Raw genomic sequence first — 25,869 nt, forward strand, 5'->3', positions numbered from 1 at the left:
TTTGCAAATTCATTCGGAATAATAAAAAAACCCAACAGGATAGCAAAAACTATACTTAACAATAAAAGAACTTCCAGGAGAATCACCATGCCAGACCTCAAGCAGTGTTACAGAGCAATAATGATGGCAACTGTATGGTATTGGTACAGTGACAGGCAGGTTGATCTGTGGAACTAGAATTGAAGACCCAGAAAGGAACCCACACATCTATGGTCACTTGTTCTTTGACAAAGGAGCTAAAACCATCCAATGTAAAAATCATAGCATTTTCAACAATTGGTCCTTGTTCTACTGAAGGTCAGCATGTAGAAGAATGCAAAACTATCCATTTTTATTACCCTGTACAAAGCTTAAATCCAAGTGGATCAAGAACCTCTACATCAAACAAGATATACTTACTAATAGAAGAAAAAGTAGGGAAGAGTCTTAATCACATGGCCACTGTGTTAAATTTCCTGAACAAAACACCAATGTCTTATGCTCTAAAATAATCTACAAATGGGACCTCATAAAACTGCAAGGCTTCTATAAGGCAAAGGACACTGTCATTAGGACAAAACGACAGTCAACAGATTGTGAAAAGATCTTTACCAATCCTACATCTAATAAAGGGCTAATATCTAATATATACAAAGAACACAAGAAGTTAGACTCCACAGAACCAAATAACCCTATCATAAAATGTGGTACAGAGCTAAACAAAGAATTCTTAGCTGAGGAATATTGAATGACTTAGGAGTACCTAACGAAATGCTCAACATCCTCAGTCATCAGGGAAATGCACATCCAAACAACACTGAGATTCCACCTCTCACCTGTAAGAAAGGTAAGATATAAAAACTTATGTGACAAGAGATGCTAGTGAGGATGTGGAGAAAGAGGAACATTCCTCCATTGTTGGCAGGATTGCAAACTGGTACAACCACTCTGGGATTCAGTCTGGAGGTTCCTCAGAAAATTGGACATTCCACTCCCTGAGGATCCAGCTATACCTGTCTTGGGCATATACCCAAATATGTTCCAATGTACAACAAAGTCACATGCTCCACTATGTTCATAGCAGCATTATTTATAATAGCGAAATGCTGGAAAGAACCAAGATGCCCTTCAACAGAGGAATGGATACAGAAAATGTGGTATGTATACACAATGGGGTGCTACTGTGCTATCAAAAACAATGAATTCGGGGTTGGGGATTTAGCTCAGTGGTAGAGCGCTTGCCTAGCAAGCGCAAGGCCCTGGGTTCGGTCCTCAGCGCCAAAAAAAAAAACAAAACAAAACAAAACAAAACAAAAACAAAAAACAAAAAAAACCCCAATGACTTCATGAAATTCATAAGCAAATGGATGGAACTAGAAAATATCATCCTGAGTGAGGTAACCCAATCACAGAAAAACATGCATGGTATATCTCACTGATAAATGAATATTAGCTCAAAAGCTTGAATTCCTCAAAATAAAATCCACATACCACATGAAGCTCAAGAAGAATGATGACCAAAATGCTGATGCTTCACTCCTTCTTAAATGGGGGATAAAATAATCACAGGAGTGGATATGGAGGCAAAGGTTGGAGCAGAGACTGAAGGAATGACCATTCAGAGCCTGCCCCACATGTAGCCCATATATATACAACCACCAAAAGTAGATAAGATTGATGAAGCTGAGAAGTGTATACCGTAAGGGAAACACAAATCAAAACAACCTGAGATTTCACCTCAAACCAGTCAGAATGACTAAGATAAAAGACTCAGGTAACAGCAAATGCTGGTGAGGATGTGGAGAAAGAGAAACACTCCTCCATTGTTGGTGGGATTGCAGACTGGTACAACCATTCTGGAAATCAGTCTGGAGATTCCTCAGAAAATTGGACATTGAACTGCCTGAGGATCCAGCTATACCTCTCTTGGGCATATACCCAAAAGATGCCCCAACATATATAAAAGACACGTGCTCCACTATGTTCATAGCAACCTTATTTATAATAGCCAGAAGCTGGAAAGAACCCAGATGCCCTTCAACAGAGGAATGGATACAGAAAATGTGGTACATCTACACAATGGAATATTACTCAGCTATCAAAAACAATGACTTTATGAAATTCATAGGCAAATGGATGGAACTGGAAAATATCCTGAGTGAGGTAACCCAATCACAGAAAAACACACATGGTATACACTCATTGATAAGTGGCTATTAGCCCAAATGCTTGAATTACCCTAGATGCACTGAACACATGAAACTCAAGAAGGATGACCAAAATGCGAATGCTTCACTCCTTCTTTAAAAGGGGAACAAGAATACCTTTGGCAGGAAATAGGGAGGCAAAGTTTAGAACAGAGACTGAAGGAACACCCATTCAAAGCCTGCCCCACATGTGGCCCATACATATACAGCCACCCAATTAGATAAGATAGATGAAGCAAAGAAGTGCAGGCTGACAAGAACCGGATTTAGATATCTCCTGAGAGACACTGCCAGAATACAGCAAATACATAGGCGAATGCCAGCAACAAACCACTGAACTGAGAACGGGACCCCCGTTGAAGGAATCAGAGAAAGGACTGGAAGAGCTTGAAGGGGCTGGAGACCCCATATGAACAACAATGCCAATCAACCAGAGCTTCCAGGGACTAAGCCACTACCCAAAGACTATAAATGGACTGACCCTGGGCTCCAGCCTTATAGATAGCAATGAATATCCTAGTAAGAGCACCAGTGGAAGGGGAAGCACTTGGTCCTGCCAAGACTGAACAACTAGTGAACGTGATTGTTGGGGGGAGGGTGGTAATGGGGGGAGGATGGGGAGGGGAACACCCACATAGAAGGGGAGGGGGAGGGACTAGGGGGTTGTTGGCCTGGAAACCGGGAAGGGGAATAACAATCGAAATGTAAGTAAGAAGTACTCAAGTTAATAAAGATAAAAAAAAAAAAAAAGAAGTGCATGCTGACAGGAACCCGATATAGATGTCTCCTGAGAGACGCAACCAGAGCATGTCAAATACAGAGGCTAATGCTACCAGAAAACCACTCAACTGAGAACAGGACCCCCATTGGGGGAATTAGAGAAGGATTGAAAGAGCTGAAGGGGCTTGCAACCTTATAAGAACAACAATGCGAACCAACCAGAGCTCCCAGGGACTTAACCACTACCCAAAAACTGTACATGGATTGACCCATGGCTCCAATTGCAAATGTAGCAGAGGATGGCCTTGTTGGGCACCAATGTAAGGAGAAGCCCTTGCTTCTGCCAAGGTTGTGCCCCCAGTGGAGGGGAATGTCGGGCAGGTTGCGGGAATGGGGGAGGGGGTGGATGAGGATGGGAACAGCCTTATAGCAGAAGGGAAGGGGAGGGGGTTGAGATAGTGGGCTTATGTACAGGAAATCGGGAAAGGGAATAACATTTGAAATGTAAATAAAAAAATATCAAAAAAGAAAGAAAGAAAGAAAGGAAGGAAGGAAGGAAGAAAGAAAGAAAGGAAGGAAGAAAGAAAGAAAGAAAACAGTTCTTCCACATATGTAGCTGAAGTCATGGGTCTCTCCGTGTATTCTCACTGGTTTATTTCATAGGATCTCTGTTGGGGTCTGAATTGTTGATACTGTTGTTCTTCCTATGGGGATGCAAACCCCTTTTACTTTCAGCTGATAATTAATGATTGCACACACCATAGGGTACAGTGTGAAATAATGCATGTGTGTCTTCATCTGCTTCCTGTTGTGAGACAGAGTCCTTACCAAATGCCACTAGGGATGAAGGGTCTCAAGAGCCACAGCAAGGGAATCTAAGAGTTGATGCAATCTAGGAGATTGAAACAATCCCTTCCACAAAGTTACACTCCTCCTGACCTGAGACACTACAGAAAAGGAATGTGGAGCAAAAATGAAATTAAATAAAACTTTTTTAAAAAGTGTTCTTCCAGGGTTGAGGATTTAGCTCGGTGGTAGAGCGCTTGCCTAGCAAGCGCAAGGCCCTGGGTTCGGTCCTCAGCTCTGAAAAAAAAAAGTGTTCTTCTAAAGAACTCAAGTTCAGTTTGCATCTCACAGCCATCTGTAACTCCAGCTCCAGGATATCATGTCATTTTATGTCATCCATGGGTACTGGCACACATGTGATACACACGCACACATACACACACACACACACACACACACACACACACACACACATTTAAAAGGAGGGTATTTTTTTAATATAAGTAAAAGACATTCAAACATTTGTTCAAGACAGTAAGACATTATGAATCCTTTCTAGTACTTTACTGATTTAAGGCATGCTCTTGTATATCCCAGGCTGGTCTTGAAGTCATTATGTAGCTGAAGATGATTTTATGTAACTGAAGAGTTCTGATCATTGCCTCCACTTCCCAAATGCTGGAATTATAGGCATATGGCACTATGTCCAGTTATATTTGGTGCTGGAGTTCAATCTATTCCTAGGACTTTGTGTATGCTAGCCAAGCATTCTATTGAGCCATATACACAGTTGCATAATAATCCATCTTGCTAGTTAGATTTTTGAAAAATAAGTTATTTTTTAAAGTTTATGCAACATATTGTGATCATATTCTTTCTGCTCTCAGGTAACCACCCACATGCTTTCATACCCTTTCTCCTTCAATTTCAAATGAAACTTGTGATTACCTGTTTCCTCCCTTAACATCATCTAAAAACTGGATGTATGTCTTGAATTTAATTCAGAATTTCTTCACTTGTCTAACTAGCTCCCAATTCTCCTTGCAGGATTGTCACTCTACTGTACTCCATGTTAGAGATTTGGACTTTGTTAACCTGACTATTAGATATTGCAGGAATATAGTCCAAAGGCTGACTTTGCAGATGCATCCGTTCTTTACTAACATTTCCCAGCTTTGGTTGTGTGACATGGGTATTTTGTTTCTCTCCTAGGACTGACTGAACCAAACTCAAGAAGGCTCTACTTTGGCAGGAACAGACTATCAACTGAAAAACAACATTTATTGAGAGTGTCTTTGCTGTTATATGGTAAGCATAAATCATCCAATACCCTGGATAGTTAAATGGAAAAACTGATTATCACACCAGGACAATAGGAATACTATATACTGGTCTGCCATGTTTGTAAGAATTTCCATCTTGGCTCTATTCCAAGTGATAATCCAGTAGCTTGAATAAGGACAGAAAGCATAGGCAGTGCACAAATCAGGAACACCCCCTCCCCTTCAGCTTATAATACCCTAGGGATTTCAGGCAGTCAACAAGTAATGAAGAACGCTATGGTATAATGTTAAAATACTGTTAAAGGGCTATGGGGAAAATACTAGAAAAAGAATCCCTGCCCCCGTGTGTGTGTGTGTGTGTGTGTGTGTGTGTGTGTGTGTGTCTGTGTGTCTGTGTGTGTGTCTGTGTGTGTGTCTGTGTGTGTCTGTGTGTGTCCATGTGTGTTTGTGAAATTAAAATGTGTTCACTTTTTAAAAAGTCTCTGAATTTACTCTTTTATTGAGATGCACTCTCAGCATGTTTTCCAACAAGGCCTGGAACATCTGGGCTCAGGTTATCCTCTCAGTTCAGAGTCCAAAGTTGCCAAGAAAACAGAGAGTACCAACATACTGGGTAGAAATTGTGGGCTGAGCAGAGATAAATAGATGGTATGGTAGAATGTTTTAGGAAAATCTTTGAAGAGAAAGTTTGAGACACGGAGGAGAGACAATCCATAAGATCAAAAAATGGAGTGTATGTTGTCAGAATTGTTAGGTTCAGAGGCTGCCACCCATATTTGACATCCCAATTAAAGAGACAAATAAAAGCAAGAATCAGAAAAAAGAGATTTCTTTCTATGTGCCCACATTGGGAAGAGCAACAAAGATCAGTGACTAGACCTCCTCAAGTCCATCTTCATATTCCTAACATGAAATTTATGTTTAAGTACAAGGCAAGATATTCATCACTAAGTAGTCCTGGTCTAGGTATGGTCTTGGCCATTGCTGACACATCATCATCTTTGCTCCAGTCTCTTATGTAAGGTAGCATGATAAGTTGTCAGAATTGTGAGAAATCTTTTTCCAGGAAAAACCATTCCCTTGGCTTTGTATCAGGTGTCAGGCCTTTCCTTCTCCCAGTATGGGATTCTTGGAGAAATTCTATTTTCTTTTTAGATTTATTTGTATTCTATGTGTTATCATTTTGCTTACATGTATATCTGTGCACCACACATAGGTTCTGTGCTCAGAGAAGCCTGAAAAGGGGAATCAAATCTTTTGAAACTGGCAATATTAATGGCTGTGAACTGCCACGTGGGTGCTGGAAGCTAATCTTGGGTCTTCTGCAAGAACAGCAAAGCCCTTTTTTTTAGAGTTGAGTGAGAGATTTATTAGTACAGTGAACACTATGTACAGCACACAACACAGAGAGCTGTAGACACCAGTACAGAGGGCATCTTAGAGTAAGGAAGGGACATTGTGAGCTTGGGTAAGGCAGGCAGTGGCAAAGAGGAACAAGAAATGCAGTAACCTAACTAAATATAGCAGCCTTTTTCAAATTCCTGAGCACATTGCCCTGGAGCTGAAACACCCAACCTGTTCTTGTGGTTCTCAAGATATATCCTTCTACCCTAATCCCAAAGGAGTCAGGACTCAACTACTGAGACCAACAGCAAGCTAACGTGGAATGGAACTCCCAGAGAGAAACTACTGCATGGTGAAGCAGAGCCCTGTGACCTCACCAATCACAGTCCTATCTGTGCTTTTTTAAAATAATCACACCTGTTATTTCTCCTTGCCACTCTATCAGCCACTACAGGGAAGCCAGCAATGACCCAAAACGCCTTAAATGGGCCCAAAGTCCTTAGGTGGACCTGAGTTAGGCAGTGTATTCAGCCTGGTTTTAGAGACATATCTAATTTGTGTATCCCCTTTGTCTGATGAAGGTTAGAACACAGATAAACAGGAACTTTCCTCAGGAAACATGGAAGAGTCACCTTCAAAATGCACTTGCCAATTAATTCTAGGTTTTGCTAAGAAGACCTGAAGGGGAAGGGAACAAATTTCTTCATGGGGCACAGGCATCAAGACCGACAGCCACAGCCAAAGCTCATGCTCAGACAGGGTGATGGAGGGAGGGCCAGAGCAGGTATCAGACCAAAGTTCTTGCTGAAAAGGAGGCCTATGAAAGAGACCTTACCTGGTCCCACCCTACCCAGAATCCCGCAATAAAAACAGCAAAAGAAAGGGCCAAAAAAGGTTTTAAGTTTTGTTGTTTTTTTTTTCTTTTCTCCTTTCTTGAAAAATAGTAAATAAATTAAATTGCCAACAATGTGACTAGGCTCCTGGAGAAGACAGATGCAACCTGTCCATTTTATGAAAACAATACTGGGTAACAGATAGGGTTTATGACTTGGGAAATATAAACAAAAAAACACCAGAGTAAATCAAGCTAGCTACAGTCCCAGGGCTGAAGACAGGCCTAATGAGGCAATATAGACATACCTCAAGAGCAGCTTCATGCTGAGTGTATGGAACATCAATGGTCTAATGCCTACTCCTTCCTTCCCTTCCCTAATTATGAAACATTTTAAGAAAGAGTTCAACGGACATTTCAGCAACCCACTCTGTACACGGAGAAAGGCCTACACCTTCACAGGGGACCTGGGCAGGGATGTGCTCAGCAGAAAGGTCTTCCCCAAGGAATGTTAGTGAGTACCAAGTCCTGGCCTCACTAGTTAGAGGGGGTTTTGATCATACTCTTAGCTCTTCTGCTGGATGTCAGAGCTGTTCACTCAATGCTGTATGGAGTTAGCAAGCCTGCCTGCTCAGATTCCCTGGTTTTGGAAGAAAGGACCAATTAAAAATGTCTCACTCCACCCTGATCCTCTAGGGAAAATAAATTTCTTTGTGCTTTCTGAAAATATTTGGGCACCAGGGATCTTAGGAAAATACAGAAGTGTGGATTTCTGTACCCTGACTGAAAATTTTATAGATATGGTGGGAAATAAATATAGCAAAAGGCAGGAATTTGGGTTCCCTGCTGAAATGCTGAGCAAATTGCCCCTAGGTCCTTTATTCCAGAAAAGCAGGGAGTATGTGGATCAAGTACGAATTGTGGCAATAGGGTTGTGGAAGTCAGGGCTCAGCGGCTGGAGCAATGGGATTTTCCAACTCTACCTCTTCCTGATAGCCAGTTACACTCTTATATCTCCTCCACACTGTTGTTGTAAAAATATAAAAAATAAGCCTGTAAATACACAGAGCAGAATCTTAACACTACCTGCCATGGCTTCTCACCCTCTCCTCTCCTCTCTCTCTTTTCTGTTCTCTAGTCTCCTCCTCTTCCTTCAAACTTCTCTCCCACCCATCCTTCCTTCTCCAATGACAGGCCTCCATCTATCCTGTACCTGCCCCTCAACTGTACTTTACAAATTCAATGGGGGAGGTTCTGGTGAAGTCACCTGATTCCTGAGTACTTGACTAGGCAGCTGTCCTTGGGGCAGTGGAATTAGCATCAAAATACACATAACTTCAGGGCAAGCCACAACACCACACCATGCACAAATATCATGATGAGCTCTGGCTCCTGCATTATGTTGTCACTCATGTGCTGGTTCTCACAGGCCATCACCACTATAGCCTGCTTGCCAGGGATGCACTTGGCCACATGGTTCTCATCTGTCTTGTCTCTAGTGCAGTCAGACCCTGGGGCCAGCTACATTCACTGGGCTTTGTCACCAGCTCATTGACTGTAGAGGCTGGGTGGCAGTCACTTTCCACAGAGAAACACTTGATTACAGCCTGGAGCACAGAGTCAGGAGTGGAGATCAGCCCTCCCTAGTGGGTCACTCTTGCCGGCTGTAGGGGGTTCACCCACTTGAGGATCTTGTTGTACTCGATTGTCTCTTCCAGGTTCTGAAGGTTGGGGTTGACTCTGTGGATTGTTTGCATATATGCCTTCAGGAGTGAATGTTTCCTTTCTCTTCTGCCAGCTGGTGCTTGTGTTCAGCAGATGTCTTCTCCTGCTCTGCAATGCACGTCTCCTGCTGCTTGACCTTGGAGCACAGGTTCTTAATGCAATTATGGTTTGGCCGTTCATCTTTGGGCATCTCTAGGCCACAGCCCTGCTCACCGGTCACAGCTGCTTTGGGTTGTACTCACAGTCACTGAGGTGGGGCATGAGGTTGTCAAGTCTAACAAGAGCACTGCAGCCAAACACAGAGTTGTCACAGGCAATCTATAGTTTGACAACATGGTCCACACGATCAGAGGTACTGGGCACAGGTGGGCAACCGTGACAATGCTATGGTCTATGGAATATGTCTGCTGCTGAGAGAATCATTGGGTGATGCAGGCATTGCAGAAGGCATGTTCACAATGAGGCTCCTGTACTGGCTCCTCCAAGACTCCACTGCATATACGGCAGATAAGGTCCTTGTCAATGTCTCTCGGGAAATGGGTTTCATCATACCCCATGTCTCATCAAGAAAACCCAGGTCCTTCTAAGTGATGGGAGTTGGTTTCCTGTTTACAAGGATCCAACCTCCTGCTGCCTCCTCTCATTGCTACTCAGGAGATACTCTGAGTATTCCCATCTTGTTTGCTATTCTCCAATTGAGTCTTTCTTCCTAGTGACAAATTTCATAGCCCAGGAGTGGGTGTGACGTCACAATCAGGAACGCTAGCCCAGGATGTGGTCTGCCTTCTCTGGACACGGAGCCTGGCTGCAGCTGAGGCAGCCTGGGTGCCTGGTCCAATTCTTTCCCAGTAGAAGGGGAAGGGAAGCTCCCCCCCCCTCCATCTTTATTAACTTGAGTATTTCTTATTTACATTTCGATTGTTAGTCCCCTTCCCGGTTTCCAGGCCAACATCTCCCTAACCCCTCCCCCTCCCCTTCTATATGGGTGTTCCCCTCCCAATCCTCCCCCCCCATTACCGCCCTCCTCCCAACAATCACATTCACTGGGGATTCAGTCTTGGCAGGACCAAGGGCTGGAAGGGAAGCTTTTAACCACTGAGTCATTTCTCCAGTCCCAAATTCCATTCTTGGGAGCCATTGTTTCAATAGTCCGATAGCCAAGGGGAAGAGCACATATTTTTTTCATAATAACTTTCTTGAAGCCAGGATAGTTACAAATCTAGTGTGCCCCAGGTAAGAGAAGGGCAGGTGTAAATTCAAGGAGAGTTTTATAGGGCATTTTGAAAACTCTTTTTTCTTTGATACTGTAAGGAATGTGTGGATCATTTCAGGAGTCATGATTTGCCTCTGGATTCATTAGGATGCATTGCAACTGCTCTGTTGACAGTGTACTGTTGGTATAAGAAAGAAAACAGGTAAATAAGAAATACCCAAGTTAATAAAGATGAAAAAAATTTAAAAAAATGCAAACAGGGAGACTTTTATCTTGTTCAATTTGAAGAACAAAGTAACAAAACTCTCAAGAGAATCTCGATGAAATATGGTACTTATATATCCTCCCTTGACCCTATAAGACATTACATTAATTTTATGTCCATTGGAGGCCTATTTTAACCAGTCTTAAATGATGTTAATAAATATAGTTCATTGATATCAAAGACTGGAGCTAAATAGGAAGCAAGGCTATGAATATATGTTATGTAAAAGCAAAATATTATGCCACCATGAGCATTTCACATTAAAACTAATTTTTGTGTGATGTTATCTGATAATAAAATCTATATAGGTTATTTCCAATTCCCATCTTAGAGCTCCTAAAACATTTATTTTTTGACTGATAGGGGGTATTGGGTATATAGTTTATGTTTCACTTTTGCTTTTGCTTTTGATTGAAAAAGCCTTATTCATTTTATTTTCTAACGATAAGAGTTTTGCATGCATGCATGTATATGTACCATGCACACTTTTATCTACAGAAGCCTGGACATAAAGCTGGTTGTAAGCTTCTTTTTGAGTTCTGTAAACAAATGACATGTCCTCTAGAAGAGTGACAAGTGCTCCTAACAACTAAACCTCCTCTAGGAACCCCTGTATACTTGTTTTGATACATGATCTTTGATAGTATTCTCCAAGTTAGCTCTACTAGTCTCTTAAAATCTCCTGAATTAAAGGAGTATTCTTTTGTAATGAAGTAAGTTTTGACTGGCTTATGAATTGGAATTGGTCAGGCGTGACTAGAAAGTTTGACGTTTTCAGTTTCACCCATTCATCCTGCAGGATGAGGAGAAGGATTGGAATATGAATTAATAATATATGATGACCTTCTGTGTGGAGGAAAGAGGGAAAAATCTGTGAGAACTGAAATCCATAGTAGTGGGGACATTTGTGGGACCATCTAAAAAACCCAGAACAATGAAAACTCTTCAGAATCTATGAGGATGACCCCAGCTAGGACTTCTAGCAATGAGGGATGTGGAACCTAAAATGCCCACCTCCTGTAACAGAAAAAAATGGAGGTATGGAGATACCAACCCAGCCTCAAAACCTTAGACTCAAAGTCTGTCCTATCTATAAGATGTGTATGGATGAAGATGGAAGAGAAATTGAGGGAATGGCTATCCAACGACTGAACCAACTTGAGACCCATGCCATGAGAGAGAGCCCAGACCTGACACTATTGATGATATTCTGTCATACTTGCAGATAGGAGCCTAGCATAACTGTCATCTGAGAGGCATCATCTAGCACCTGATAGAAACTAATGCAGAGACCCACAGCTAAACATGAGGCAGAGCTCGGGAAATCCTACAGAAGAGGGGGAGGAAGGATTGAATGAGCCAGAGAGGTCAAGGACACCACAAGAAAACCTACAGAATCAACTCACCTGGGTCTATAGGCCCTTACAGAGGCTGAACCACCAAACAGAGAGCATGTATGTGATGGGACTTTTGCCCATATATAACAGAAGGGCAGCTTGGTGTTCATGTGAGACCCCTAAGAACAAGAACAGGGCTGTCTCTGACTTTGTTGCCTACCTTTAAATTCCTTTTCCATAGCTGCTGGGCTGCCTTGTCTTGCGTTAATAGGAGGAGATGTGCCTAGTCTTACTGCAACACGATGTTCTAAGGCTTGTTAATATCCATGGGAGGCCTCTCCTTTTTTGAGGAGAAAGGGAGGAGGGCAGATGTGGGGGAAGAGGGTGGGGCTGGGAGAGAGGATGGCGGGAAGCTGCAATTAGAATGTAAATAAATAAACTAGTAATAACAATCCCTGAATTTTCATGAGTTTTTGTCTTTCTAAACATACAAAGGCACTAGAAAGGTGATATACCAAACTCTGCTTATACATACATACATACATACACATACACATACCACGTCATCTGATTTTTTAAAATCAGTATCATTTATGATATCCTTTACAAGGATACACTAAACATAAGCAGAGTGGTTATCTGTATTCTGTGAGTTTGTAGTGGGTAGCCTAAGAAGTTCCTTTCTCCTTTAGGGATTTTCAATTAGGCAAAACTAAGATTCCTGACTTCACTATAGAAAAGAATTTCAGAATGAGCCACTATGAATCAGAATGGAATTTTATAAAAAAGGCATTTTCAACATGAATTTTAAGTACAGGGATAATATAAAGAGAGGTGCGGTCAGGGAACAAATGAGATATACCCAACCATGATTATGAACTTTTTAAGAGAGGATCTTAAGACACACTTAAGTGTCTTTATAATGGATGTCTGTCTGTCTCTTTCTCTGTCTATCTTTGTCTGTCTGTGTCTCTCTGTCTGCCTCTGTCTCTCTGTCTCGGTCTGTGTGTGTGTGTGTGTGTGTGTGTGTGTGTGTGTGTGTGTGTATATATATATATATACATATATATATATATATGTGTGTGTGTGTGTGTGTGTGTGTGTGTGTGTGTGTTTTAGTTTTAGTAGACTTTAATTCCATCCTTGAAGGTTTTCAGAAGCCCTTTTATGAAACATTGTTCAAAGAGTGTAGTCTATAGGTTTAGAAGGTGAGTTTTCCTTTGTAGACAAAGTTGACAATGCTTTCTAAATTGACTGATGGGAAATGGGTGCTACAATTTGAGGTTCCATGTCATCCTGGCCCTAAGTAAATATAGCTGGTTTCCTATATCACATATTGTTTCTTTGGCATTTTCCCTATCGGTGTTGTTTGAAGCAATTATAGCTTCATTACTCTGAGACAAAGTAAATCAATGTCTGTAAAGATGTTGTTACAAATATAGCCTTGAAGCTTCTGTATTACAGCCCTATAGAAAATTCATCCTTACTCATCAATCAGAAAAAAATAATCCAAGGAGAAAAGGGAGTTCATAACTAACCATTTTCAGTATCTGGCCTCTATTCAATGTTAACAGCATTCTGGACTTTTTGTTGTATTTATTTTTAAAAACTCAACTAAATAATCACCAGAATACTGTACTTACTTTATGTAGTAAGAGGTAAAATTCCGAGAAGCTTCAATAAAAGGCATCTTCAGAGTTTTGCCACATAGCCATTCAACTGGAAAAAATCTTCCTGTTTTCTATAGTAGGAATCTGCCACTATTGATGTCAATGGAGTATGTCTTAGTTGAGATTCTATTGTTGTGAAGAGACACTATATGACCAAGTCAACTCTGTTGGCTTCTATTTTTCAAAACCTAGTTTAATATAGGTTCTTAAATCCTTTAACTTCTCTTCCAACCCACCACCAACCAGAAGGACTGGAAAAAATGGTTATTAGGACATGGGGAAAGTAGACCTATTTACAAACCATTCTTTGAGGGTGATTCCAATCTTTCTTATCAGGATATCAGCAGTTGAGTTTACTAGCAAGCCTCTGAACATGAAACAGCAGCTTGAGTCCAGTGCACTTGGTGAACACTGTACATGAATCAGCAACAGCAATTTGATGAGAATAAACCACGATGTCAGCATGAGTCCATGGAAGCAGCAATAAGTCACCAGCATATCATGAGAGGTTCATTGATGAGTTACTCTCTACAAAAGCATGACAATGGAAGATCAACAATACAGTGCAAGGCCAACTAATTTCAGAGTGACATTTGTCAGCAGAGACTAACAAGGCAGTGCAAGATGAACCAAAGAGCAACCTTTGTCCTACTGTCTGTTGCTATATTTATATTTTTTCTAAACATCACATGTCTCTTTTAAAGAAACATCTTTTCACCTGTGTCTGTTTCAGTAAAACATTATTTCATCTGTTTGCTTTAACAAAATATTATTTCATCTGTCTGCCCCAGCAAAACATCATTATGACCTAACTGATTCACCAAAGAAACCAGAAATTTCTACTTTATAACTCTTACAAAGGCAAACAAGTAATGGCTTATAGTTTCAGAAGGTCAGTCCATTATCATCATGGTGGGAAACATGGCAGCATACAGGCAGACATAGTGCTGCAGGAGCCAAGAGGTATACATTTTGATATGAAGGTAGCCAGGAAGAGTCTAGATTTCATACTGGGCAGAGCCTTAGCATATATATTTGACCTCAAAGCCTACCTCTACTGACACATTTCCTCCAACAATGCCATACCTACTCCAATAAAGCCACACTTCCTAATAGTGCTACTCCATATGGGCCAAGAATTCAAACATATGAATCTATTGAAGAGAGAAGTACATATTCAATCTACCATAGAATGATGGCTTTAATCTTACCACATAAAATCATCATATAGACTAGATTGAGCTTATTTTTAGGTATGTGAACAGTCTGAGGCATAACAGGCTTTAGGTTTTTAGGTGAAAGAATTCATATATACAAATTAAACATGGACTAATACTTAAGGATTTTGACGTGTATGATATTTCTCGTTTTTAAAAGTTTTATTGATACTTTGAGTTTTATTCTTGCTCATCTCCCCATTCCCTCATATCTATCCTTCATCCTTGCAACCCCTCCCAATAAAACACACAAGCAAATAAACATGCAAAACATACAAAATATCTCATCTTGTCTGGGAAGCTGTAGTGTGTCACAGTGTGTCCTGATGTTTGGTTTTTAGACCCAGGAATGAGGGACTAATGTGCATATTTTACGTACCAAAGCCGACCTGGCCTCCAGGTTCTACCAGCATCCAGCATACCTACCCAAACTACCCTACCTAGTTTGGAGGTTTTTAAGAAACTTTGCCATGGATGACTTTGATCATTTGATTCTGCTGCCTCCATCTCCTGAGTGCTAGAATTGTAGGCATGTTCCACTGCAGTTTATACAGTACTGGAGACCAAATCCAGGGTTTTGTGAATATTAGGCAAACCCTTTAACAACTCAGCTATACCCCTTTCCCACGATTCACTGCTTATATGGATTTTTAGATTTCTTTAGGAAAGACCTTCAAGTTAGACAGAAATTGATGTGAAGCAACTTCTCTGTTTAAGGATTTATGACTAATGATTAAAAGACTTTTCTCACAGTCTAGCTTCTGGCATCATACATTTAAACAACTCTTTATCATACACTAACTGCATATTTACAGGTACTGGATACTTAGCACATATTGCTATTATTACTGGCCTTTCTTCCTTGTTGTTCTAACTTTACATGCCCAATATGGGTGAGTTTCTAGAACTGATTCCATGTATTTGGAAAATATAACTTACCTCCACATAGGACAATGAAGCAAAAAACTATGTCTTAGAAATCCAACAAAATATGTGTCTGTATCTAGATTTCAATTCTAACTTCTTCCAAATATATTTTAAAACTCTTCTTGTTGCAAATGGCATCTTACTGAAAATGATAAGAACAATAGAGAGTTCTGTAGTATAGAACTGAGATGGTAAGACTTACCAAAATTGACCTGGTCCAAGTTGCACATTTTATATTATCTTAGTTATCAAGATTTCTTCCTAAAACTGCCTTATAATTGTTTGCTAGGTGTTGATTTATACATAGGTGTTTTTGCTTCAGTATACAGAAATGTGAAAAGGGGGTTCTTGGTTCCTTGGATTACTGTGAGCTCCATACTTTCGAAGATTGATTATTTATTTATTTGTTTGTTTGTTTGTTTATTTTTCAGATTTTTTTTACATTTTTTTATTTTATTTTATTTTATTTATTTTATTTACATTTTAAATTTTATGCCCTTTCCTGGTTTCCCCTCCAGAAACACACTATACCATTTCCCTTCTCCCTGATTCTATGAGGGTTCTTACTCACCCACCCATCCTTTCCCTCCCTCCTCACTGTCTTGACATTCCCCTACACTGGAGCATCAAATCTTGACAGGACCAAGAACTTCTCCCCCAACTGATGCCCAACAAGGTCATCCACTGTTACAGGCTGGAGCCATATGTCCATCCCTGTGTACTCTTAGGATGGTGGTTTAGTCCCTGGGAGCTCCGGTGGTGGTAGTGTTTCTGGTGGCTTTATATTGTTGTTCTCATGGGGTTGCAAACCCCTTCAGCTCCTTCAGTCCTTTCTCTAACTCCTCCATTGGGAACCCCATTCACAGTTCAATGGTTGGCTGCAAGCACCCATCTATGTGTTTGTCAGGCTTTGACAGAGTCTCTCAAGAGACAGCTAAATTGGGCTCCTGTCAGCATGCACTTCTTGGCATTCACAATATTGTCTGGGTTTGGTGTCTGTTTATGAGATATATCCCCCAGGGAGGGCACTATTTGAATAGCCTTTCCCTTCAGACTCTGCTCCAAACTTTATCTCCATATTTCCTCCTGTGAGTATTTTTGTTCTCCTTTCTAAGAAGGTCTGAAGCATTCATACTTTGGCCTTCCTTCTTCTTGAGCTTCAAGTAGTTTCTGAATTGTATTTTGGATATTCCAAGCTCTTTGCCTACTATCTACTTATCAGGGAATTCATACCATGTGTGTTCTTTTGTGATTGGTTTATCTCACTCAGGATGGCATTTTTTAGTTCCATTCATTTGCCTAAGAATTTCATGAAGTCATTGGTTTTAATAGCTGATTAGAATTCCATTGTGTAAATGTAACATATTTTCCCATCATCTGGTTCCATTCATATGTTAAAGGACATTGAGGTTCTTTCCAGTTTCGGGCTATTATAAATAAGGCTGCTATGATGTGCAAGGCCCTGAGTTCGGTCCCCAGCTCCGAAAAAAACAAAAACAAAAACAAAATAAGGCTGCTATGAACATAGTGGAGCATGTGTCCTTGTTGTAGGTTGGAGCATCATTTGGGTATATGCCCAGGAGTGGTATATCTGGGTTCTAGGTAGAACTATGTCCAATTATCTGAGGAAGTACCAGATTGATTTCCAGAGTGGTTGTACAAGTTTGAAATCCCACCAACAATGGAGGAGTGTTCCTTTATCTCCACATCCTTGTCAACATCTACTATCACCTGAGTTTTTGATTTTAGACATTGTGACTGATGGGAGGAAGAATCTTAGAGTTGTTTTGATTTGCATTTCTCTGATGACTAAGGATGCTGAACATTTCTTTAGGTGCTTTACAGCCATTCAATATTCCTCAGTTGAGAATTCTTTGTTTAGATCTGTACCCAATTTTTAAATATGGTTATTCAATTCTCTGGAGTCTAACTTCTTGAGTTCTTCATATCTATATCTATATCTATATCTATATCTATATCTATATCTATATCTATATCTATATCTATATCTATATCTACATCTACATCTACATCTACATCTACATCTACATCTATCTATATCTACATCTACATCTACATCTATCTATATCTATATCTATATCTATATCTATATCTATATCTATATCTATATCTATATCTATATCTATATCTATATCTATATCTATATCTATATCTATATCTACATCTATATCTATATCTATCTATATCTATATATGATATTAGCCTTCTATAGGGCGTAGGATTGGTAAAGATCTTTTCCTAGTTGCTGTTCTCTCCTAATGAGAGCATCCTTTGCTGTACAGAAGCTTTGCAATTTTATGAGGTACCATTTGTCAATTCTTGATCTTGATAAGCCATTGGTGCTCTGTTCAGGAAGTTTTCCCCTGTGCCCATGGTTAGAGGCTCTTCTCTACTTTCACTTCTATTAGTTTCAGTGTATCTGGTTCTATGTGAAAGTCCTTGATCCACATGGACTTGAGCTTTGTACAAGGTGATAAGAATGGATTGATATGTATTCTTCTACATGCTAACTGCTATCTATCTTTTTTCAACTGGGTGGTTTTAGCTCCTTTGCCAATGATCATGTGACCATAGCTCTGTAGGTTCATTTCTGAGTCTTCAATTCTATTCCATTGAAATAGTTGCCTGTCTCTGTACAAATACCAAATGCTTTTATCACTATTTTTTTAATACAACTTAAAGTGAGAGATGGTGATTCCCCCAGAAATTCTTTTATTGTTGAGAATAGTTTTTGCTATCCTGGATTTTATATTGTTCCAAATGATTTGCCGATTGCTCTTTCTAACTGTGTGAGAACTGTCTTGGAATTTTGATGGTGATTGCATTGAATCTGTAGGTTGTTTTTGACAAGATGGCCATTTTTACTCTATTAATCCTGCTAATCCATGAGCATGAGAAATTTTTACATCTTTTGAGATCTTTATTTTCATTCTTCAGAGACTTGAAGTTATTGTCATACAGATCTTTCACTTTCTTGTTAATAGTCACACCAAGGTATTATATATTATTTGTGACTATTGTGAAGAGTGTCATTTCTCTATTTTCTTTCTCAGCCTGTTTATCCTTTGAGTAGAAGAAGGCTACTAATTTATTTGAATTAATTTTATATCCAGCTACTTTGCTGAAGTTGTTTATCAGACTCAGTAGTTCTCTGGTGGAACTTTTGGGATCACTTAAGTATACTATCATATAATCTGCAAATGGTGATATTTTGACTTCTTCCTTTTCATTTTGTATCCTTTTGACCTCTTTTTGTTGTCTAATTGCTCCAGCTAGGATTTCTAGTACTATATTGAATAAGTAGGGAGAGAGTGGGCAGCCTTTTTTAGTTCCTTATTTTAGTGGGATTGCTTCAAGTTTCTCTCCATTTAGTTTGATGTTGGCTACTGGTTTGCTGTATAATGCTTTTACTATTTTTAGGCATGGGCCTTGAATTCCTGATCTTTCCAATACTTTTAACATGATGGGGTGTTGAATTTTGTCAAATGCTTTTTCAGCGTCTAATGAGATGATCATGGATTTTTACTTTCAGTGGTTTCTATAGTGAATTACATTGATGGATTTCCATATATTGAATCATCCCTGCATCCTTGGGATGAAGCCTACTTGATCATGATGGATGATCATTTTGATGTGTTCTTGGATTTGGTTTGCAAGAATTTTATTGAGTATTTTTGTGTCGATATTCATAAGATAAATTGGTCTGAAATTCTCTTTCTTTTTTGCTTCTTTGTGTGATTTAGGTATACACACAGGTTTGTCTTCATAGAAGGAATTGGTTAGTGTTCCTTTTGTTTTCTTTTATGGAAAGTTTGGAGAGTATTGGTATTGTGTCTTCTATGAAGGTCTGATAGAATTCAGCACTAAACCCTTCTGATCCTGGGCTTTTTTTTCCATTTGGGAGACTTTAAAGGACTAATCCTATTTCCTTAGTGGTTATGGGATTGTTTAGATGGATTATCTGATCCAGATTTAACTTTGGTACCTGGTATCTGTCTAGAAAATTGAACATTTCATCAAGATTTTCCAGTTTGTTGAGTACAGGTTTTTGTTATAGGATTTGATGATTTTTTGAATTTCCTCAGTTTCTGTCCCTTTTCATTTCTGATTTAGTTAATTTGCATATTGTTTCTGTACACTCTGTTTTGTCTGGCTAGTGGTTTATCTATTTTGTTGATTTTCTTAATGAACCAGCTCCTGGTTTTGTTGATAATTTGTATAGTTCTTTTTGTTTCTACTTGGTTGATTTCAGATCTGAATTTGATTTTTTTTCCTGTTGTCTACTCCCCTTGGGTATGTTTGCTTTTCTTTGTTCTAGAATTTCTAGGTGTGCTGTCAATCTGCTACTGTGTACTCTCTCCAGTTTCTTTTTGGAGGCCCTCAGAGCTATGAGTTTTCCTCTTAGCACTGCTTTAATTGTGTCCCATAAGTTTGGATATGTTGTGCCTTCGTTTTCATGAAATTCTAAAAAGTCTTTAAATTCTTTCATTATTTCTTCTTTGACCAAGTTATCATTGAGTAGATAGTTTTTGAGCTTCAGTTCAGCTTTTTGTTGTTATGGAAGACCAGCTTTAGTCCATGGTGACCTGATAGGATGCATGAGGTTATTTCTATCTCCTTGTATCTGCTGAGGCCACTTTTGTGAGGGATTATATGGTCAATTTTGGAGAAGGTATCATGAGGTGCTGAGTAGAAGGTATTTTTTTGTTGTTGTAGTTGTTTTAGGCTGAGATGTTCTATAAGTATCTGTTAAGTCCATTTAGTTTATAACTTCTCTTAGTTTCACGGTATCTCTGTTTAGATTCTGTTTCCATGATCTGTCCATTGCTAAGAGAGGGGTGTTGAAGTCTCCCACTATTATTGTGGGAGGTGCAATTTGTTTTAGCTGTAGTAAGTCTTCTTTTATGAATGGGAGTGCCCTTGCATTTGAAGTATAGATATTCAGAATTGGGAGTTTATCTTGGTAGATTCTTTTGATGTATATAAAGTGTTCTGCCTTATTTTTTGATAACTTTTGGATCAAATTTGATTTTATTCTATTTTAGAATGGCTACTCCACTCCACCTTGTTTCTAGGGACCATTTATTTGGAAAATTTTTCCCAATCTTTTGATCTGAGGAAATTTTTATCTTTGTCTTTGAGGTGCATTTTCTTTGTGCAGCAAGCTGGGTCCTGTTTCTGTATTCAGTCTGTTACTTTGTGTCTTTTTATTGGGGAATTGAGTCCATTGATATTGAGAGATATTAGGGACCAATGACTTTTGTTTCCTATTACTTTTGTTGTTAGAGGTGGAATTATGTTTTTGTGGCTATCTTCTTTGGGTTAGTTGAAAGATGATTACTTTCTTGCTTTTTCTAGGGTGTAGTTTCCCTCCTTGTGTTGGAGTTTTCCATCTATTATCCTCTGTAGGGATGGATTTGTGGAAATTTATTGTGTAAATTTGGTATTTCTCATGGAATTTCTTGTTTTTTTCATCTATGTTCATTGAGAATTTTGTTGAATATAGTAGACTGGGCCTGCATTTTTGTTCTCTTAGGTTCTGTATGACATCTACCCAGGATATTCTAGCTTTCATAGTCTCTGTTGAGAAGACTGGTGTAATTCTGATAGGTCTGCCTTTATGTTACTTGACCTTTTCTCTTACTGCTTTTAATATTCTTTCGTTGTTCTGTTCATTTGGTGCTTTGATTATTATGTAATGGGAGGCATTTCTTTTCTAAGCCAATCTATTTTAAGTTCTCTAGGGGTCTTGTATGCTTATGGGCATCTTTTTCTTTAGGTTTCGGGAGTTTTCTTCTATAATTTTGTGGGAGATATTTATTGGCCCTTGAAGTTGGGAATCTTCACTCTCTTCTATACCTCTTATCCTTAGGTTTGATCTTCTCATTGTGTCTTGGATTTCCTGGATGTTTTGGGTTTGGAGCTTTTTGCATTTTACATCTTCTTTGATGGTTGTGTCAATGTTTTCTCTGGTATCTTCTGCCCTTGAGATTCTCTTTTCTATCTCTTGTATTCTGTTAGTGATGCTTGCATCTATGACTCCTGATCACTTTTCTAAGTTTTCTATCTCCAGTGTTGTCTCCCTTTATGTTTTCTTTATTGTTTCTATTTCCATTTTTAGATTCTGGATGGTTTTGTTCAATTCTGTCACCTGTTTGGTTATGTTTTCCTGTAATTCTTTAAGAGATTTTTGTGTTTCCTCTTTGACGGCTTCTACCTGGTCACCTATATTGTACTGTATTTCTTAAACGGAGTTATTTATGTCCTTCATAAATGATTAGAGTCATCTAACATCATCATGAGTTGTGATTTTAAATCAGATTCTTGGTTTTCTGGTGTATTTAGGTATCCAGAATTCTCTGTGGTGGGAGATCTGGGTTCTGATGATTATTAGTGGCTTTTGTTACTGTTGCTTAGATTCTTTCACTTGCCTTTTGCCCTTTGGTTATTTCTGGTCTTAGCTACTCTTGCTGTCTCTGACAGTGACTTGACCCTCCTTTAATTCGGTGTGTCAGCACTCCCGGGAGACCAGCTCTTACCAAGCAGGATTTGGGTAATGAGATCTGTGGTACAGGGTCATCTCCATACGCAGTCAGAAACTGGAAGGATCCTGTGCCACACTGCTTCTGGGTTCCTGTGTTCTGAGGGTTACTCGAAGGTTCCCCTTGGGCCAGGTATTTGAGCAAAGTGGTGGTCTCACCTGTGCTTTCAAGTGTGTCAGCACTACCCAGAGACCAGCTCTCTCCTGGTAGGATCTGTGGACAGGCATCTGTAGTACAGTGTCAGCTGCTGCAGCAGATAGGAACCAGAAGGATACTATTCTAAACTCTTCCTCATTTCTTGTGTCCTACAAGCTCCAGGCAAGTCCCTCTGAGAAGAAGTAGTGGTCTCACCTGTGCTCTCAGGAGTGTCAGAACTTCTGGGAGATCAGCACTCTAATAGCAGGATCTGGGTACAGAGAGCTGTGGCACAATGCTAACTCTGGGTGCAGATGGAAACTGGAAGTATCAATAATTTACTTTTTAAGGTATTCTGAACATATATAAAATTATTTGGTACTAAAATGTTAAATGTTTTCAAGGCAACAAAGCCATATAAATATGACAATCGTGAAATGAGTTTTCATTTTTGATACTTTTATATAAAGATAGAACTTTTAAAGATTGAAAGAACCCAGATCAATTGTACTTACCTTCTCCTTACTTCTGAGTACATATGTGGAAATATTGATAAAAATTGTATCAGGAAATGCAATTTACCACAGTAAAAATTGTCAAATATCCTGATACTGATGGAAGTATTTTGAGATCAGACATATTCTGATGTGATGAAATGATGTTTTACACATTATCATAGTTTAGTTCATGATAACATTCCCATAAGTAGCAAGGCAATAATGAAAATATTCTAAGGAGACTGTTGTATTTCAGTGACTACATGACTATTGGAAACAATGGGTCTCAAAGAATGAAAATTTTCCCAGGAATCAGGCCGGGAGAAAGAAAAGGTGCCAGCCAGAGGGAGAATTTCTCTCCTGGAAAGAGATTTCACAGAGTTCTAACAATTTGTCAGGTCACCTTCAGAATGAGATTGAAGCACATACTGTGATGGGTCAATGGTGGGTGGGAGTACACCTAAGCCGAGACCCTTTGGATGTGCATATCCTTGGCTCCTAGTTAGCATTAATTTCCCTCAAGACACTTAAAAGTTACTTGGGGAATCACTGTAACTCTTTGTTCTTCTTCCCAGTCTGGTGACATTGAATATATCTCTTCTGGTTTCCTCTAATAATTTGGCTGAAATGATGTGACTTATCAAATTTTTGTTGGTTTCCTAAGGACAGTTGGCTGAACCTGACTTGAGACACAGGGTATGACATACCAAATTCAATAACATAAATTATGCATAAGTAAGATCTTGTAATTGGTGATCTTTTAGGTTCAGTAACATATGGTATATTCTAACAACACTGCTCTTAGTTGTAGGTTGAAAATAGATGTCAAGAGAGCAAGGATGGGGTGAGAAGCCATGGCCGGTGACGTTAAGATTCTGCTCTGTGTATTTACAGGTTGTTATTAATGTTCTCAAGGGATGATGGTACCAGGCTTTGTATGTTTAGGTGGGGAATTATATCTTACCAATTGGGTTAAAGGTTATTATATTGTGTGTTCTTTTATGTGACGGTTTGAGTGTAGGAAAGTGTGCGGCATCAGGAGACACTGGGCCGCCACGGAGTTGGGATGTGTTTCCACCAAGATATCTAGCAGATATCTTGGGGCACTGAGGTGCTGGACAGAGTGAGATAAAAGACAACCTTACCTTTTTTACTTTTTATATTTTTACAACAACAGATGGCAAACCAATGTGATGGACAAGAGTCCACTAGTAATCCTAGTGTTGAGAGAAAGCTTTTATTTCCTAAGTAAGAGGAGGCCAGCGCCACATTAAGTCATGTGCTATCTCAAGTGGGGGAATTTAATAAAGAAACAGGGAAGAAGCCTGGGCTGGCAGGCTGTAGGTCCCAGGCTATGTGATAAGTAATGGCAGATCAGAGAGTTAGAGATTAAAAGCTGCTTTTTAAAGAAAGTTGTTTAGGATACTCACAAGTTGTTAGAAAGTCTTTCAGGATACTCACATTCCTTTTAATGTGGGCTCCACAGGAATTTTGGGTTGAAATCCTAGTTAGACAAGCTACTTCTTAATGACAGGTATTATTAAAAGGTGATTAAGTTTGTTTTTAGAAAGAAGAGAGTAAAGTGATTACCTGAATCAGGTGGGGATTTTCATCCACAGTTCAGAACTTAGATAGGAAAAAATTAGTCACTAACTCCAAGTAGAGAGTTGTGATAAATGTCTATAACACCAGGCAGAGTGAATGCAGACATATATTATATAAGTTATTAAGGTTAAATAAAAATCCGTGGCTCCGGGTAGAGAGCTTGACAGATTGAGATATTTCGGGCTAAAGTCTGGGTTTGATATGTTGCTTATTGATATTGGAATTGATAGAAGGTAATTGGCTTGTTTTATGAATTACCCCACTAAAGGCCATATGGCTTGTTGATGCTGGCTAGTGAGGACTTGTGGTGACTTTTGGTATTTACCACAACAGGAAGCTCAGATTCTCTTAACATGGGTTCCACGGGAATTTTGAGTTCATTTCCTGATATCATAGAGTACAAAAGCCTATCAGGCTCATTGTTTAGCTTACTTCCTTTTTCAAAAAATTGTTTGATCTTCATATGGGTGTGACTTTGAGTTTTAGGGTTATATTATTACTCTGGGAGAGAGTGCAAGATACAAGCTTTTCTGGTTACAGACTAAGGAACACCATATTTTGGGAAAAAGATTTTGTCTTTGTGTTTTTAAAAAGTGTGATTAGGCTCTGGAAACCTCACTGAGTCATACTGATCAGATTTGATAGAGGTAGACTGCCTGAAAAAATTAATTCAGGAGAATCAAACAAAAAGAGATTTCTATTCTAAACTTTTGTCTTGAGAGTTGTATTTTACAGTGTGCCTACTTGGATTCCTGGTCTCAAGGACTTTCAGCTGGATCCAGTCAGGACACATTGGCTACAGCATTTGCTTCATTCTTCCTACCCCCTACCCCCAAGGATATCTCAATACCCATGTACAACTTGAAGAAGTTATGGAGGAGTTGTCACCCAAATTCCCTGGACTTTCGGGGGCTGAAAGCAGTTATTCTAAAGTTGTTTTTATGAGGAATTTAAAATTAGTTGTAATTTAACAGGGAGGAATTAGGTAGATTGAGTTATACAGTCATAATCTCATTTGGTAACTAAGCTACAATCATATCTTTGCTTTGATATATAATTTGTTAAAATAGTTTAAAAGTACAAGGTATAGAGCTAGTCCTTCTATTGATACGATTACGAACTTCTGAGCTGATTACACATGTGAGTTAAGGGCCAAATAGCAAATTTATGGCTCTGATTCTGTGAGAGTACTTTCAAGATAATATTAAGATAGAAAGACAACAGTCCAGATTGTCTTATATAGATAGATGGTTTTCAAAAACGTCAGAAATCCACAAAATTTGAGATTTAAAGTTATTTATCTTTTGTTGAGACTTACCTGCTCCTAATAGTTCCCCTTTGGTGGATTTAATGAAGAATTTGAACATCTCTACCTCTAGGTGAGGCAATACTTTGTGGCTAGGCAGTCACTGGACAAAACTGCATGTTTCTTCTGCAGACTAATACTGCCCAGAAAAGGACAAATTATGCAGAATAGTTGACTGATAAACTCTGCCAAGAGAGGGTGATCAGCCCTTCACAATCTGCATTTCAAGAGTCTGTCAGTTGATTTTGGGCCAGAAGG

General features: G+C 39.3%; 1 long non-coding RNA gene and 1 pseudogene across 1 annotated transcript in view; one reads left to right on the top strand and one right to left on the bottom strand.

Annotated features, from left to right (window-relative positions):
• Positions 1-15,624, top strand: part of LOC120099307 (uncharacterized) — a 44,086-nt gene extending 28,462 nt beyond the window's left edge. Inside the window, exons 2-3 of the long non-coding RNA XR_015646551.1 lie at positions 4,905-5,000; positions 13,698-15,624. This is a non-coding gene — a long non-coding RNA (uncharacterized LOC120099307). The remainder of the gene's footprint in view (positions 1-4,904; positions 5,001-13,697) is intronic.
• Positions 8,472-9,433, bottom strand: Rnf41-ps1 (ring finger protein 41, pseudogene 1; annotated as a pseudogene).
• Positions 15,625-25,869: the final 10,245 nt, after the last annotated feature.

The sequence above is a fragment of the Rattus norvegicus genome, chromosome X (genome assembly GCF_021556685.1).
Source record: "Rattus norvegicus strain SHRSP/BbbUtx chromosome X, alternate assembly SHRSP_T2T, whole genome shotgun sequence".
Taxonomy (NCBI): domain Eukaryota; kingdom Metazoa; phylum Chordata; class Mammalia; order Rodentia; family Muridae; genus Rattus; species Rattus norvegicus.